This window comes from Suricata suricatta, chromosome 2 (genome assembly GCF_006229205.1).
Source record: "Suricata suricatta isolate VVHF042 chromosome 2, meerkat_22Aug2017_6uvM2_HiC, whole genome shotgun sequence".
Lineage (NCBI taxonomy): Eukaryota > Metazoa > Chordata > Mammalia > Carnivora > Herpestidae > Suricata > Suricata suricatta.
Genome location: NC_043701.1, coordinates 14,992,627 through 15,006,793, shown reverse-complemented (window position 1 = coordinate 15,006,793; position 14,167 = coordinate 14,992,627). Strand labels below are relative to the sequence as shown.

Here is a 14,167-nt window from a genome sequence, read left to right as displayed (position 1 = left end):
TAACCATTTGTCCAATAAATATGTTAATTATTCTTTTCACTTACCTATGGCAAATAATATAATTTAGTTTTGCCTGTTTAGGGACTTTATGTAAAAGGAATAATGGGTACATTTCATTTCTTGCTGTTTTCATTTAACTTTGAAGGGATGGGGGATCATCCGTGTTAACTGCATATAGCTATAGTGCATTCATTTTTTTTTTAACATCACAAATAAGATTTTTTATTTGTCACCATTAAATGTCTGAATTTTAAACAGATTCTTGGACTGGTGGCTCATATCCATCAGCTTGTTCAACTTTAGCACTGGTCTCATCCCCAGTAGCTTTTCCAGAACTACTATCTTCGCTATGAAGCTCCATGAGCTTTTCCAATTCAAACTTGGGCTTCTTGAGCATTTTTACTTTTCTAGTGGAGACATCATTAAGAGTGGATAAATAATAGACTGTCATTCTCTATGTCTTTTCTGATGCTGTCTGAAATCAATTTATTGACCACTTCTTTCAAGTCCTTTATCTGCCCCTCTCGGGTCATGATTTCCATCATCTTTTTCCGAATTTGGCAGACCTGTTGGTACTGAGCATAAGAGGTCTTCCGAATCTGATTGTTGCATGTTTTAGAAAAACCAATAAAAAAGAGGTGAAGTAAATACCCATCGATAGTCTTGACGTCAACATGAGCCTCAGTCATGGTCTGCCATTTTTTGACCATGGAGCACATTTTGTCCTGGGTAAGATCCATGCCTTGGAAATTAGTCAGGCAGTTTTTGCCCTGAACATCTTCAGTAATCAGCTTGAATTTCCTAAATGCAGTTTCATCATTCTTCAGATCAGCAAGGCTTACTTCAAACACACCACCCTTGAGGCGATTTTGGTTCCTTGAATTCTCGTGACAAGTGTTTTTCCAATATTTCTTATATTAAACATTGCCAGTGCTTTTACATCATACCAATCTTTCTTTGAAAATGGATCAACCACTTTCTTCTTGGCTCTGTTTTTGCTGCCTTTCATAAGGCGCTGTTCTTGCCAACCGCCATGGTGCTGCTGAGGAAGCCAAAAAGAGTTCATTCGTTTTTAATACTGTACAATAGTAGATTACATAAGTATATCACAATTTTTGTGTTGTTGCTGGGTATTTGAAATGTTGCTTGCTTTTGGCTTTTTAAAATAGTGCCGCTATTAACATTCTTGTTGATGTATCCTGCTGTTAATGAAAATGAGTACTGTGTTTTGGGACTGAAAACTAGAATCTTCAACTTAACTCCTATCACCTCTCATACACCATACCTGTCAAGAGTTAATATGCTTTCCTGTTGACTCACCTGTGGATACTCACAGCATTTGGTGATCTTCATCTTTTTTCAATCAATCTGATGGACTGAGTTTCTTGTTAATGTCTTTGAATCTCATATGTTTTGCCAAGTACTGGTTAGGCTGAGCATCTTTCATATGCATATTGACCATTTGGATTTCAGGTATTGTGAATTGCTTATTACTCAAATCTTTTCCATCTATTAATTGGGTTTATTTTCATTTTAATAGGAATTCTTTAATAGTCTAGGTATCTTCTCTCATTCTGTTTGTCTTTCTTTAATAGTCTTTGAATCCGTTAATTTTATGAATCTTACTTTGTGTGGATAGTGTATTAATTTCCAGAATCTTTTCATACCCTAAAGTAATGAAATTATCTTTATTGATTCTCTTTTAAAAGCTCTATAGTTTTGCCCTTTACCTTTTTTTAATTGTTTTTCTATTTTTTTAAACAGTTTATTGTCAAATTGGTTTCCATACTGCCCTTTACCTTTAAATGTTTGTTTCAACTGCATTTGATGAGTGTGTGTGTGTGTGTGTGTGTGTGTGTGGAGATCAAGAGGTTGAAATCAAGTTTCATTTTTTACTAGCTGTCTGTCCTAACACCATTACTGAAAGTATCATTCTTTTCTTACACTGCTTTCCTTATCAGTTATTGGATATTTATGTATGAATGAGTCTGTTTCTCAGCCACTTCTTCTCTCTTCTTCTATTTGTCACTCCCTGAACCAGTGCCACTCTCTTAAATCACTATGTCTTTACCATTGATTTTGATAACTGGTAAAACAGGTCCTATTGTAAACTCTGGTCACCACTTGTTATTATACTTGACAGATGTCTTTTGATTATTTTTAGCTGTTTAAATTATTATGTAAATTTTGGAATCCATTTTCAAATTCCACGAAAAACTTGATAGGATTGTGGGAAAGTGTTAGATCAATTTGGGTAGAATTTCTACATTTGTAATAGTGAATTTCTAAGCCACACCTGTGCCATATCTCATTATGTTTTCTTTAGTGACTTATTAAACATGTATAATTATTCCCATGGGAATTTTGCATATATTCTCTTAGGATTTTTCCTGGCAACTTGATAGTTTTTGATGCTCTTATAAGTGGTATTCTATTTTAACTTCATTTTTACCTTTTTTGTTCCTGGTAAATAAAAATAAAAATGTGTTTTAAGTATTTCTTTTCAGTAGCTTTGTTGAATCTTTAAAAAAATTTTTTTTTAATGTTTAGTTTTGAGAGAGAGAGAGAGAGAGAGAGAGAGAGAGCGCACGAGCGAGCGAGCGCACGGCGCAAGGGGTAGGGAAAGAGGGAGACACAGAATTGGAAGCAGCTCAGCACAGAGCCCGACGCGTGGCTGGAACTCAGGAACCGCGAGATCATGACCTGAGCCGGAGTCTGACACTTAACTGACTGAGCTACCCAGGCACCCCTAGCTTTGTTGAATCTTAGTAATGCTAGTAATTTCTCTTTAGCTTGTTGAGCTTTTCAACATTTATGGTCATATCATCTACATGCAATCATATCATCTGTGAAAAACATTTTTTCTTGCATTTCTAATCCTTAAATCTTTCCTCTTGCTTTACTGTGCTGTTTAAAATCTTTAGTATTTCTATAAAATTATAGGTGTTATTTTAGTATATAAAACATATATTATTTTAATAGTGTACTATTCACCTTACTGGTATGAGAGATTTTTGCCCTAATGTTATACAAGTGGCCCACGATACAACACCCAACACTGGACAGAGGAGATTGATAGCAGTTTATTAGTCACAGCCTTGGGGGGAAGAACTGCAGGCCATGCAAGGCTACACAGGGGTTATATTAGGGGGCAGTGTGAAAAGCCAGGTACTGTGGGAGGCAGGCTATACATACTATTAGAAAATTGGGTGTCTGCTGGTTCCCAAAGGAGGATGTGATTGGCTTATTTGAATAATTCTGCAACTGGCTGGGAATTGAAACCCACTATTCAAGGATAAGTAGAAATTGTGCCTTGTCCCTCTGATACAGGAGGCATGTCTTATGTCTTGTCAGGGAGCCTTATCTTTATGAGTAGAGTATGGAGGAGAACTTGTGGTTAGGATTTTCAGGGATGTTCCAAGTTTACCAGAATTGAGGCAGCACATAATATTAAGTCTGAATTTTAGGCCTTCTTCTACCCTACTTATTACAAAAATCCACAAAATGCTTTTTTTTTTTTTTTAAAATCCTGAAAAGTTTCTAAAAAGTCAGGCACCTTTTTTGTGTCTATTGAGAGGATAACTTTTCCCTTTTATCTATTGGGTGGTGAATTCTAACAATTGTTTTTCTCATAAAATAATCTTGCATTCCTAGGCAGAGGACTATATAGTGATGGTATTTTACTCTTTTTACATATTGCAGAATTTGGTTTGCCCATATTTTGTGATTTTTGCTTCTATGGTTATGAGTTATGTAGACTCTGATTTTCCTTTTCTACTTCCTTTTTTGGGGCATAATTTGAGAAAAGGTGTTAACTTTTTAAATGTTCGGTAGAATTCATCTATGAAACTCTCTGGTCCTGGAGTTTTCATTTGTTGGGAGTGTTTAGATTTTTGATGAAATTTTTTGGTGGTTATCAGTCTATTCAAGTTTTCTATTTCTTCCTGTTTCACTTTTGGTAATTTATGTTTCTAGGAATTGATTCATTTCTTCCAGGTTGTCCAGTCTGTTGGCATATAGTTTTTCATAATATTCTCTTATAATTGTTTGTATTTCTGTGCTGTTGGTTGTTATTTCTCTTCTTTCATTTGTGATATTATTTATTTGGGTTGTTTCTCTTCTGTTTCATCAGTCTGACTAGAGGTTGATCAATTTTATTAATTTTTTCGAAGAACCAGCTCTTGGCATGATTGATTTGTTCTATTATTGTTTTTTAGTTTCTATATCCTTTATTTCTGCTCTAAAGTTTATTATATCTTTCCTTCTGCTGATTTTAGGCTTCATTTGTTCTAGTTCCTTTAAGTATAAGGTTAGGTTGTTTGAGATTTTTCTTCTTGTGGCTCACCTGTATTGCTGTATACTTTCCTTTTAGGACTGCTTTTGCTGCATCCCAGAGATCTTGGACCATTGTGTTTTCATTTTCATTCATTTCCATATACTTTTTTTATTTAGCATGTTGTTTAACATCCATGTATTTGTGGTCTTTGCAGATTTTTTCTTGCGGTTGACTTCCAGTTTCATAGTATTGTGGCCAGAAAAGGTGCATGGTATGACTTTAGTCTCTTGTATTTCTTGAGGCCTGTTTCTGACTTAAGATATGATCTGTTCTGGAGAATGTCCCATGTGCACCTGGAAAAAAACATGTATTCTGCTGTTTTAGGTTAGAATGTTCTAAATATATCTGAGTCCATCTGGCCCCATGTGCTGTTAAAGCCACTGTTTCATTGTTTATTTTCTGTTTAGATGATGTGTCCATTGATGTAGGTAGGGTGTTAAAGTCCCCTACTATTACTGTATTATTTGCAGTGAAGTCTTTGTTTGTTACTAGTTTTTTATATTTGGGTGTTCCCATGTTGGAATGCATAAATATTTGTTATACCTTCTTGTTGGATTGTCCCCTTTATTATTAGATAGTCCCTGTCTTTGTCTCTTGTTTACAGTCTTTGTTTTAAACTCTAGTTTGTCCAATATAAGTATTGCTACTCTGGATTTCTTTTGACACTCATTTGCATGATAAATGTTTCCTTATCCCCTCACCTTCAATCTGCAGGTGTCTTTAGGTCTAAAATGAGCCTCTTATAGGTAGTATGTAGATGGGTCTTGTGTTTTGTTTTTTTGTTTGTTTTTGTTTTTAATCTACTCTGTCACCCTATTTGTTTTGATTGGAGTCTTTAGTACACTGACATTCAAAGTAATTATTGATAGATATGAATTTAGTGTCATTTTATTACTTGTTTTGTGGTTTCTGGAAATGTTCTCTGATCTTTTGTGTTTTGATCTTCTTTAGTAGTAAATTTGGCATTCTCTCACTTTTTTTTTGCATGATTATTAGTGAGTTTTGATATATGTTGCCATTAGGTTTGTATATAACCTCTTAAGTAAATAGCTTTCTCTATTAAGTTGATGATTGTTCATGTTTGAGTCCATTCTTTTCTCCTCTCCTCCCATTTCAGGTATATATTAACTATATTTTATACCCTTTTTTACAGTCGGGGTTCCTTGAGTGGCCTTAACAGAAATACTCCTTGTTAGTGCTTTTGGTGTTTCCTGCCTTTTATACTGTCACTCTTGGTTTCTCCTCTCCACTCACAGAGTCCCCTTTAATATTTCTTGCAGGGCTGGTTTAGTGGTCACAAACTCTTAGTTTTTGTTTGTCTGACAAATGCTTTCTCTCTCCTTCTCTTCTGAATGACAGTCTTGCTGGATAGAGTATTCTTGGCTATAGATTTTTCCCATTCAGCACTTTGTGTATACCAAGTCACTCCTTTCTGGCTTGCCAAGTTTCTGTTGAGAAATCTCCAGCTAGCATTATGGGTCTTCCTTTGTAAGTTAAGGACTTCTTTTCTTTTGCTGCTTTTAAGATTTTTCTCTCTGTCACTATATTTTGCAATTTCAGTTACAGTATGTCTTGGTTTTGGCCTGCTGTTGGTTTTGATGGGCATTATCTGTGTCTTCTGGATGTGGATATCTGTTTCCTTTCCCAGATTAGGGAAGTTTTCAGCTATTATTTCTTCAAATAAATTTTCTGCCCCCTTTTCTCTCTCTTCTTCTGAGACTCCTATAAGAGGAATGTTATTACATTTGATGGTGTCACTGAGTTCCCAAAGTCTGTTCTTGTGTTCCATAATTCTCTCTTTTGCTCAGCTCGACTAATTTTCATTTCTTTGTTTTCAAGGTCATTAATTCATTCCTCTGCTTCTTCCAGCCTGCTGTTCATTGCATCAAGCATGTTTCTAATCTCATTTATTATACTCTTCATCTTTAATAACTGTTTTATCTCTGTGGTAAGGCTCTCATTGATGTCTTCCATTCTTTTCTTAACCCCAGTGAGTATCCTTAGGATCATTGCTTTAAATTCGGCATCAGGCATGTTACTTATATCTATTTCACTTAGATCTCTGCCAGTGGCTTTATCTTGCCCTTTCATTTGAGATAAATTCCTCCATCTTCATACTTTGTCTAAGTCTTTGCCTCCTTCTCTGTGTTAGAAAAGACAGTTATAGGAGCGTCTGGGTGACTCAGTCAGTTGAGCGTCCAACTTCGGCTCAGGTCATGATCTCACGGTTTGGGGGTTTGAGCCCTGCATCAGGCTCTGTGCTTATAGCTAGCTCAGAGCCTGGAGCCTTCGGATTCTGTCTCTCCCTCTCTCTCTGTCCCTGCCCTGCTCGCACTGCCTCTCTCTCTCTCTCTCTCTCTCTCTCTCTCAAAAAATAAATAAAACATTAAAGAAATTAAAAATAAACAAAAATAAAAATAAAGAAAAGGCAGTTAATGTCTTCTGGTCCTTAAAATAATGGCCTTGCGAAGAAGAGGTCACGTAGTGCCAGGACCTGGTGCTTCAGGGAGTGTCTCTCATGTGTGCTGCATGCATTCTGCTGTTGTGTTGTGGCTGCTCTATCCTTCAGGCCCATTGCCTGCAAAGGCTCTCCTTGCCTGCTATTGGCAGTGTTTGGTCCCTGGCCTGAGTGTGGCAAGTTTTAATTAGATGTGCTTTGGTCTGCTTATGAAATGAGACTTGTCACTACCTCCACCATAAATGAGACCCTGCAAAACCTTCTGGTTAGGAGAAGTGGTGTTGGCAGTGGTGCTGGTTCTGTGCTTGAGACTAAGGCAAGCTTGACTGAGAAGGGCACTTCCACCAGAGTGCAGGGGGGTGGTGTTTGGTGTAAGTAAACAAGTGAGGCACCCAGTGTTGGTACTTTGCTGCTTCCCCGAAGCTCTGTGTTTCTGCTGGGGGGCGGTGGGAGGAGGGAAATAGCACCTTCCAGGTCCTTTATTCCCTGAGGGGTATTTCTGTACATTGCCTTTCTGGGATGCTCTCTGAAAGAGGGAATTAAATCTGACTACCCTGTGCCCCAAGCACTCTTCAGATAGATTGCTGTTTCCACACTATATGCTCCTAGGTTGTTCACCTGCCTTCTCTCCAGGAACAGTGCAGCCTCATTGGGGCTCTATCACAGCTAAGCCTGCTGACCCCAGGATTTAAGCCTCACTGGTTGCAAAAACTCATGAAACTCAGTTCTTACTTTCTAAGCCTGTGGCTTGGCAAAAACATTCACCTTTGTGGTGCCGAGTGTTCCTCTGTCTCTCTCTCTCTAGCCTTTTTTTGTGACCACAGCTCCCTCTCCTCCACAGCAGCCATGATCTATTTCTCTCCTAAACTATGGCTCTGCACTTCCTACCTTCTTCATCATGGCCTCTTCTCTCACCTTTAGTAGTAGAGTTTGTTCTGTCAGTCTTTAGGTCACTTCCTGGGGTATTCAAAATAATTTGGTAGTTATCTAGTTGTGTTTGTAAGAGGAGGTGAGCCTAGAATCCTAGTTCACTGCCATCTTCCTTTTGCTCCTTTGTGATTGTCCTTTTTTTTATACTACTATTATGAGGTTTCCTGTAGAGTTATGTGAACTTTATAAAATGGAGAGGGCCACCCTTTTAAGTTCTCTGAAAGAATTTATGTAAGATTGGAATTCTTTCTTTCGTGAATATATAATAGCAATCAGTGCTTTGTGCTTTTTTTGTGTGTGTGGGAAGATTTTTGAATCCTGATTCAGTTTTCTTGAAGTTTTATCTATCATAAGACTTTTTAGCTTTTCTGTTTCACTTGAGAAAGTATGGCAGTTTAATTGATTTTCTTGTAATTCCTTTGGGTTTACTATGCCTTACCAACTCTTTGAATATTTTTTTAATTGTAAAATATATGTAATATAAACTTTACCTATTTAACCATTTTAAGCATATAATTTTATGTCATTAGGTATAATTATGTTGTGTAACATCACCACTATTTCCAGAACCTTTTTCTTCATCCTAAAGAGACATTCTATACTCATTATTACAATAACTTGTTTCTTCTTCCTGCCCCTGGTAACCTTTATTTCACTTTCTGTCCTTCTGAATTTGCCTTGTAGATTCCTCACGTAAGTAGAATTATATAGCATTCACCCTTTTTTTTGGTCTGCTTTATTTTATTTAGTATTTTCGAGAATTACCAATGTTGTACTGTGTATCAGAATTTTATTCCTTTTAATGACTGAATAATACTCTATTTTATAGATCCAGTACATTTTATTTATCCATTCATCTGTGATGGACACAGACACCATTTCACTGTTAAAAGTGCTGCTGCTATGGACAGTGGTGTACATGTATATGTTTGAGTCTTGTTTTCAGTTCTGTGGAGCATGTATCTAGTAGGAGTGGAATTGCTAGATCATATAGTTATTCCGTGTTTAACTCTTTGAGAAACTACTGAACTGTTTTCGGCATTGGCTACACCACTTTACCTGCTATATATCCCTTAATGAGGATCTAATTTCTCCACATCCTCTGCACAACCTTTATATTCCATCCACCCACCCCACCCCCTGCCTTGGATAATAGCCATTCTTATGAGTGTGAAGTGGTATCTTACTGTGGTTTTTTACATTTCCCTAATGATTAAGGATGAGAATATTTCATATGCTTATTTATTTGCTCTTGGTGTATCTTTTTTCAAGAAAGGTCTATTCAAGTCCTTTGCCTGGTTCTGAATTTTTGTTTTTAAGTTGTAGGGATTGGGGCCCCTGGGTGTCTCAGTCTGTTAAGCATCCAACTTCAGCTCAGGTCATGATATCATGGTTTGTGGGTTGCAGCCCTGCATCAGGCTCTGTGCTGACAGTTCAGAGCCTGGAGCCTGCTTTGGAGTCTGTGTCTCCCTCTCTCTCTGCCCCTCCAAAAATGAATAAACATTAAAAAAAATTTTTTTAAGTTGTAGGGATTATTTATAGATACTAGATAAAACCTTATTGTGATTTTCAAATATTTTTCTCCTCATGTGTTGTCTTTTCAACTTAATAGTGCTGTTTGATGTACAATAGTTTTACATTCTAACTAAGTCAAAGTGACAATCATGCATAATCACAAAGTAGGACATTGTAGGGGTCAGTCTCTTCACTGAAACAACCAATAAACTGGGGAAAATGACTAGAATCTACTATTTCAGACTCTGGACCTTGCTTAGACAGACTCTTTAAAAAAGCAGGACAGTACTTAATGAAGGGAGAGGCTGGTGCTCTTGAGCAGAGGGCTCCAAAAATATGGGATTATGTGTCATAGACTCTGGGTCTGGAGTTCTTTCTTGTCCAGTAAGAGAACAGATGCAGAATTCAAATGCGAGAGAGGCTAATATCCGGGAGTAGACGAGATCTCCAACTAAGGGTCCTAGCTCCATCTTTTATTAGGATCAAAAGGCTTACAAGTGTGATGGGTGTGCACAAAGAGACAATGAAACGGAGAACATTAACTCATGGGTATGGGAGAAGGGGGTTTTGAAGATAGGCAGTTTTAGGGGTTTGGGTCAGTACAAAACAAAATTCTAGTGCTAGGCATTAGGTTGTTTACAGCAGACATGAAGTGCCACCTCTGTTTACCTAAACTGGCCTAGGGGACCAGAAAGTGCATGCTAGTCAGGGTCAACAAGACACCTTTCTTTTGCTTATTAGCTGCACCCTGGGCTGCTTCACCCTGCTGCAGTCTATAGTCCTGTTTACCTGTTTTTGTCCTTCTTCCAGTGAAAGCAGCCTTCTGGTATTGTACTAAATTGGAGGGTGCTTCTGTCCTGAATACCTACTATTGTTTACCTAATCTTGGATGTTTTCATCCTGAGATTTCCTATTCTTATACCTTTGTCCTATACTTCCCCTCCCCCCCTTTACCTAAAGTGTTTACCCCAACTTGAGTGTGTTTCTCCTGTGGTTTTCTAATTCTTGAGGCCTTGTTAACCCATCCTTGCAAGCTCACCGATTGATTGGTTTGACAGATTTGAGGACTGGACGTGGATGTTTTCTGAAATTTAAAATGATACCACATCCTTTTTGGGGCCAGATATTTAAGGATATCTTTGTCAGATTACTGGCTGGCCACCAGACAGCATGGAACAGAAACTTCAATGACTACACTAAACAAGGAATATATTCATACTTTGCAAAATAGTTTGGAAAAGTCACAAATGGGATATTCCCTCCATCAACAAGCAAAAATCAACAGTCTGCAAGGAGTGGGACACTTAGAGTTCTAGCATTAATCATAATCAGATCTCTTTGTATTTAATTTTTTTGAAGTGTCCCCATCTCTATTCCTTGCCTTCCCTCCACTCCCTTTCTGAAGGATTTAGATTCATGTTTTTCATCAAGTTTAGGAGATTTTCAAACATTATTTTTTCGGATTATCCCACAGGTCCCTCAGGTTCTGTTCAGTTTTCTTAATCATCATTTTCACTCCTCAGTCTGGATAATTTTAGCTGACTTACCTTCAGGTTTGCTAATTATTTCTTTTGCCCATTTTTTTTCCTTCTGCCTTTTCAAATCTGCCATTTATGAATTCTATTTCCTGGTTTCTTGGAATGCTTTGTAGTTTTTTGTTGAAAACTGGACGTTTTGTGTAGTATATTAGAACTCTAGAAATCAGGTTCCCCTCCTCTTGAGGATTTGATTTTATTGCTTGTTAAGGTCGTCAGTGGCCTTTTTGTAAAGCCTTTCTTTCTTTCTTTTTAATGTTTTATTTATTTTTGATACTGAGAGAGACAGAGGATGAGACGGGGAGGGGCAGAGAGAGAAGGAGATACAGAACCAAAAGCAGGCTCTGGGCTCCGAGCTAGCTGTTGGCACAAAGCTCAACGTGGGGCTTGAACCGACGAACGTGAGCTCTGACCTGAGCTGAAGTTGGAGGCTTAACCGACTGAGCCACCCAGATGCCCCAGTAAAGCCTTTCTTAATGTGTATTATTGACCAGTAATCTTGGCACTCAGCCTGTCACATCTCAGAGGATATTTTTAATGTGTGGATTTTTTTTTAAGTATATGCCACTCAAGGAATGCAGGCTTCTCTCCCCACATTGCTACAGGATAAAGGAAGGGGCATTGTAGGTGGTTCACCCAAGCAGCTCCTTTACCAAAGGTTGGCAGACGTGCTCTCTGTTAAGCACTTCTCTGGTTGCTGTAAATGTATGAGTGAGCTCCAGAGTTTCAAAATTGTGGATTCTGATAGGTTTTTTTTTCTTTTCTTTTTTTTTTTTTTCAAGCTAAATGCTTGTTTTGGTGGAGAGACCTACCCCTGAAGCTGCAATTTTTTTGACATACTTTGCTGCCACTTTTACTGCTTTTTCAAAATAAATCACAGATTTGGCATTTGATCCTTAAATGCAAACCTTCACTTGCATCTCCCAAAATAATAGTCACCGTGATAATCCATGTCATTACTGTTGGTAACTAAAATAGGTATTAGTTTCCAATATTCTAAGATTAGTACACATTTTCACATGTTGTCCTCAAAATGTCCTTTACAGTTATATTGTTCAAACCAGAATCCAGTCGAGGATTAGCTACATTTGGTATTTTATTTCTTAAGTCGTTCTTAATCTAGAATAGTTCCTTCTCCAATCCCTGCTTCTGCTTTTTGGACTTGGTGGAGAGAACCAGTCAGTTGGATTGTAAAGTACTTTGCATTCTGGATTTCTGTGATGTTTCCTCATAGGCTCTTTAAGTCATTCCTCTCAACTAGAAGTTTTAGATGACTAAATTCAGGTTGAACCTTGTTGGGTAATAATACTCCACAGAAGACCCTATATATGTGATCACATCACATCAGGAAGAAAATAATGTCAGACAGATTGGGTTATAGAATAGTATATTGAGGTTGACTGGCCAGATCATATATTATAAAGTTGTTTAACTTTCAAGTAGTACATATTAATTGATCTTTAAGGATAATCTACTGGCTGGGGTGCCTGGTTGGCTCAGTTGTTTAAGCATCCAATTTCAGCTCAGGTCATGATCCACAGTCTGCAGTTTCTAGCCCGCCGTCAGCCAGGAGTCTCGTTTGGATTCTGTGTCTCCTTCTCTCTCTGCCACTCCCTTGCTCATGTGCTTGCTCGCTCTCGCACGCGCTCTCTCTGTTTCAAAAATAAACATTAAAAAACATTTTTTTAAGGTAATCAATCTACTGGGTTTAGCGGTCGGGCTAGGCAATTATTATTGTATTTTATCACTTGGAAGATGTCTTTCTGCTGTCTTCTGCTTTCCATTGTTCTTGAGAAGTAGGTGATCAGTCTTTATTTTGTCTTGTTGATCTTTTTTCTTTGCTTTTAAGATTTTTCTCTTTGTAGGATTTATCACGTCACTTCTACAAAATTCTTAGTTATATTTGCTTTCAATCCATTCTTTTTGCAACAATGATTAATGTTTTATAGTCTGTATGTATATGTCTATTTCTGGAGTCTGTTCTGTTTGTTTGTATTTCTTTCCTTACATAAATACCATCCTGCCTTGATTATGGTAACTCTATGGTAAGTCTTGAAATCAGATAGCGTAAGTCTTCCAAATTTGTTATTTTTCAAATTGTTGTTGCTATTCTTGGTCCTTTGCATTTTCACATCAATTTTAGCATGTTTGTCAGTTTCTACAAAAAGCCTGCTGGCATTTTAATTGGGATTGTTGTGAATCTTTAGCCTTGTTTGGAGAAGAAGGAAAAAATCTAACCATATTGACTTCCAATCCAGGAACATGTTTAAATGTCTCTTTTAAGGGTCATCTTTAATTTTTGTTTCTTAGTTTTTATTATACTGTTCTTGCACATAACTTGTTAGAAGTATTGCTAAGTATTTTAAGTGGTTGTGTGTGTGTGTGTGTGTGTGTGTGTGTGTGTGTATGCTTTACAATTTTTTACATAGGTGATTGTGTTTCCTGTGATATCAGTTTTCCATCTCCCTTTCCAACATGTTTACCCTTTCTTTACTTTGCCTCTTTCTACTAACTAAAGTAGCTTGAAATAGAAGTTATGAATGGAAGTCCTTGCTTTCTTCCCAGTCACACCAGAAAGCATTTAATATTTCATCATTAACTATGTTAGGTATAAGATTTTCACATATGGCTTTTATCAGGTTGAGGAAGTTTCTTTCTATTCCTAAGGTGTTGAAAGTTTATCTTGCATTGGTGTTGAATTTTTCAAGGAGTTGAATTTTTCAAGGGCGATCATATGGCTTTTCTCCTTTATTTTATTAACATAGTGAATTACTTAAATTGATCTGAAAGCTCAACCAGCCTTGCATTTCTGTAGTGAACTGTCCTTAACCCGGATGTATTTTCTTTTGTATCTGTTTCTGCATTTTATAATCTGATATTTTGTTAATGATTTTGTTAATCTTTGTGAGAAGTATTGATCTGTACATTTCTGTCCTTGTAATGATTGCATCTGATTTTTGTATCAGGGCATTACTGGTCTTATAAAATGAGATGAGAAGTGTCCCTTCCTTTTCTGTTTTCTAAGAGTTATTTAGAAAAGTTGATATTACCTTCTTTAAATGAGGGAATTCACTACTGGTTCCATCTTCACTTTTCTTTGTGCGAAGGCCTTTAAGTACAAATTGAGTTTCTTTAATTGATATAGGACTATTCAGATTTTCTACTTTTTTTTAAGTTTACTTTGAGAGAGAGAGGGAGAGAGAGAGCACGTGCATGAGCTTGTGAGCAAGGGAGGGGCAAAAAGAGAGAGGGGGAGAGAGAGAGAATCCCAAGTAGTCACCTGTCATTATGGAGCCCAGCACTGTGCTTGAACTCATGAACTGTGGGGTCATGAACTGAGCTGAAATCAAGAGTCAGACATTTAAACTGATTTTGATAATTGTGTCTTTCAAA

At 37.2% G+C, this 14,167-nt stretch overlaps 1 pseudogene; it reads right to left on the bottom strand.

Annotated features, from left to right (window-relative positions):
- Positions 1-250: 250 nt before the first annotated feature.
- Positions 251-1,035, bottom strand: LOC115305016 (annotated as a pseudogene).
- Positions 1,036-14,167: the final 13,132 nt, after the last annotated feature.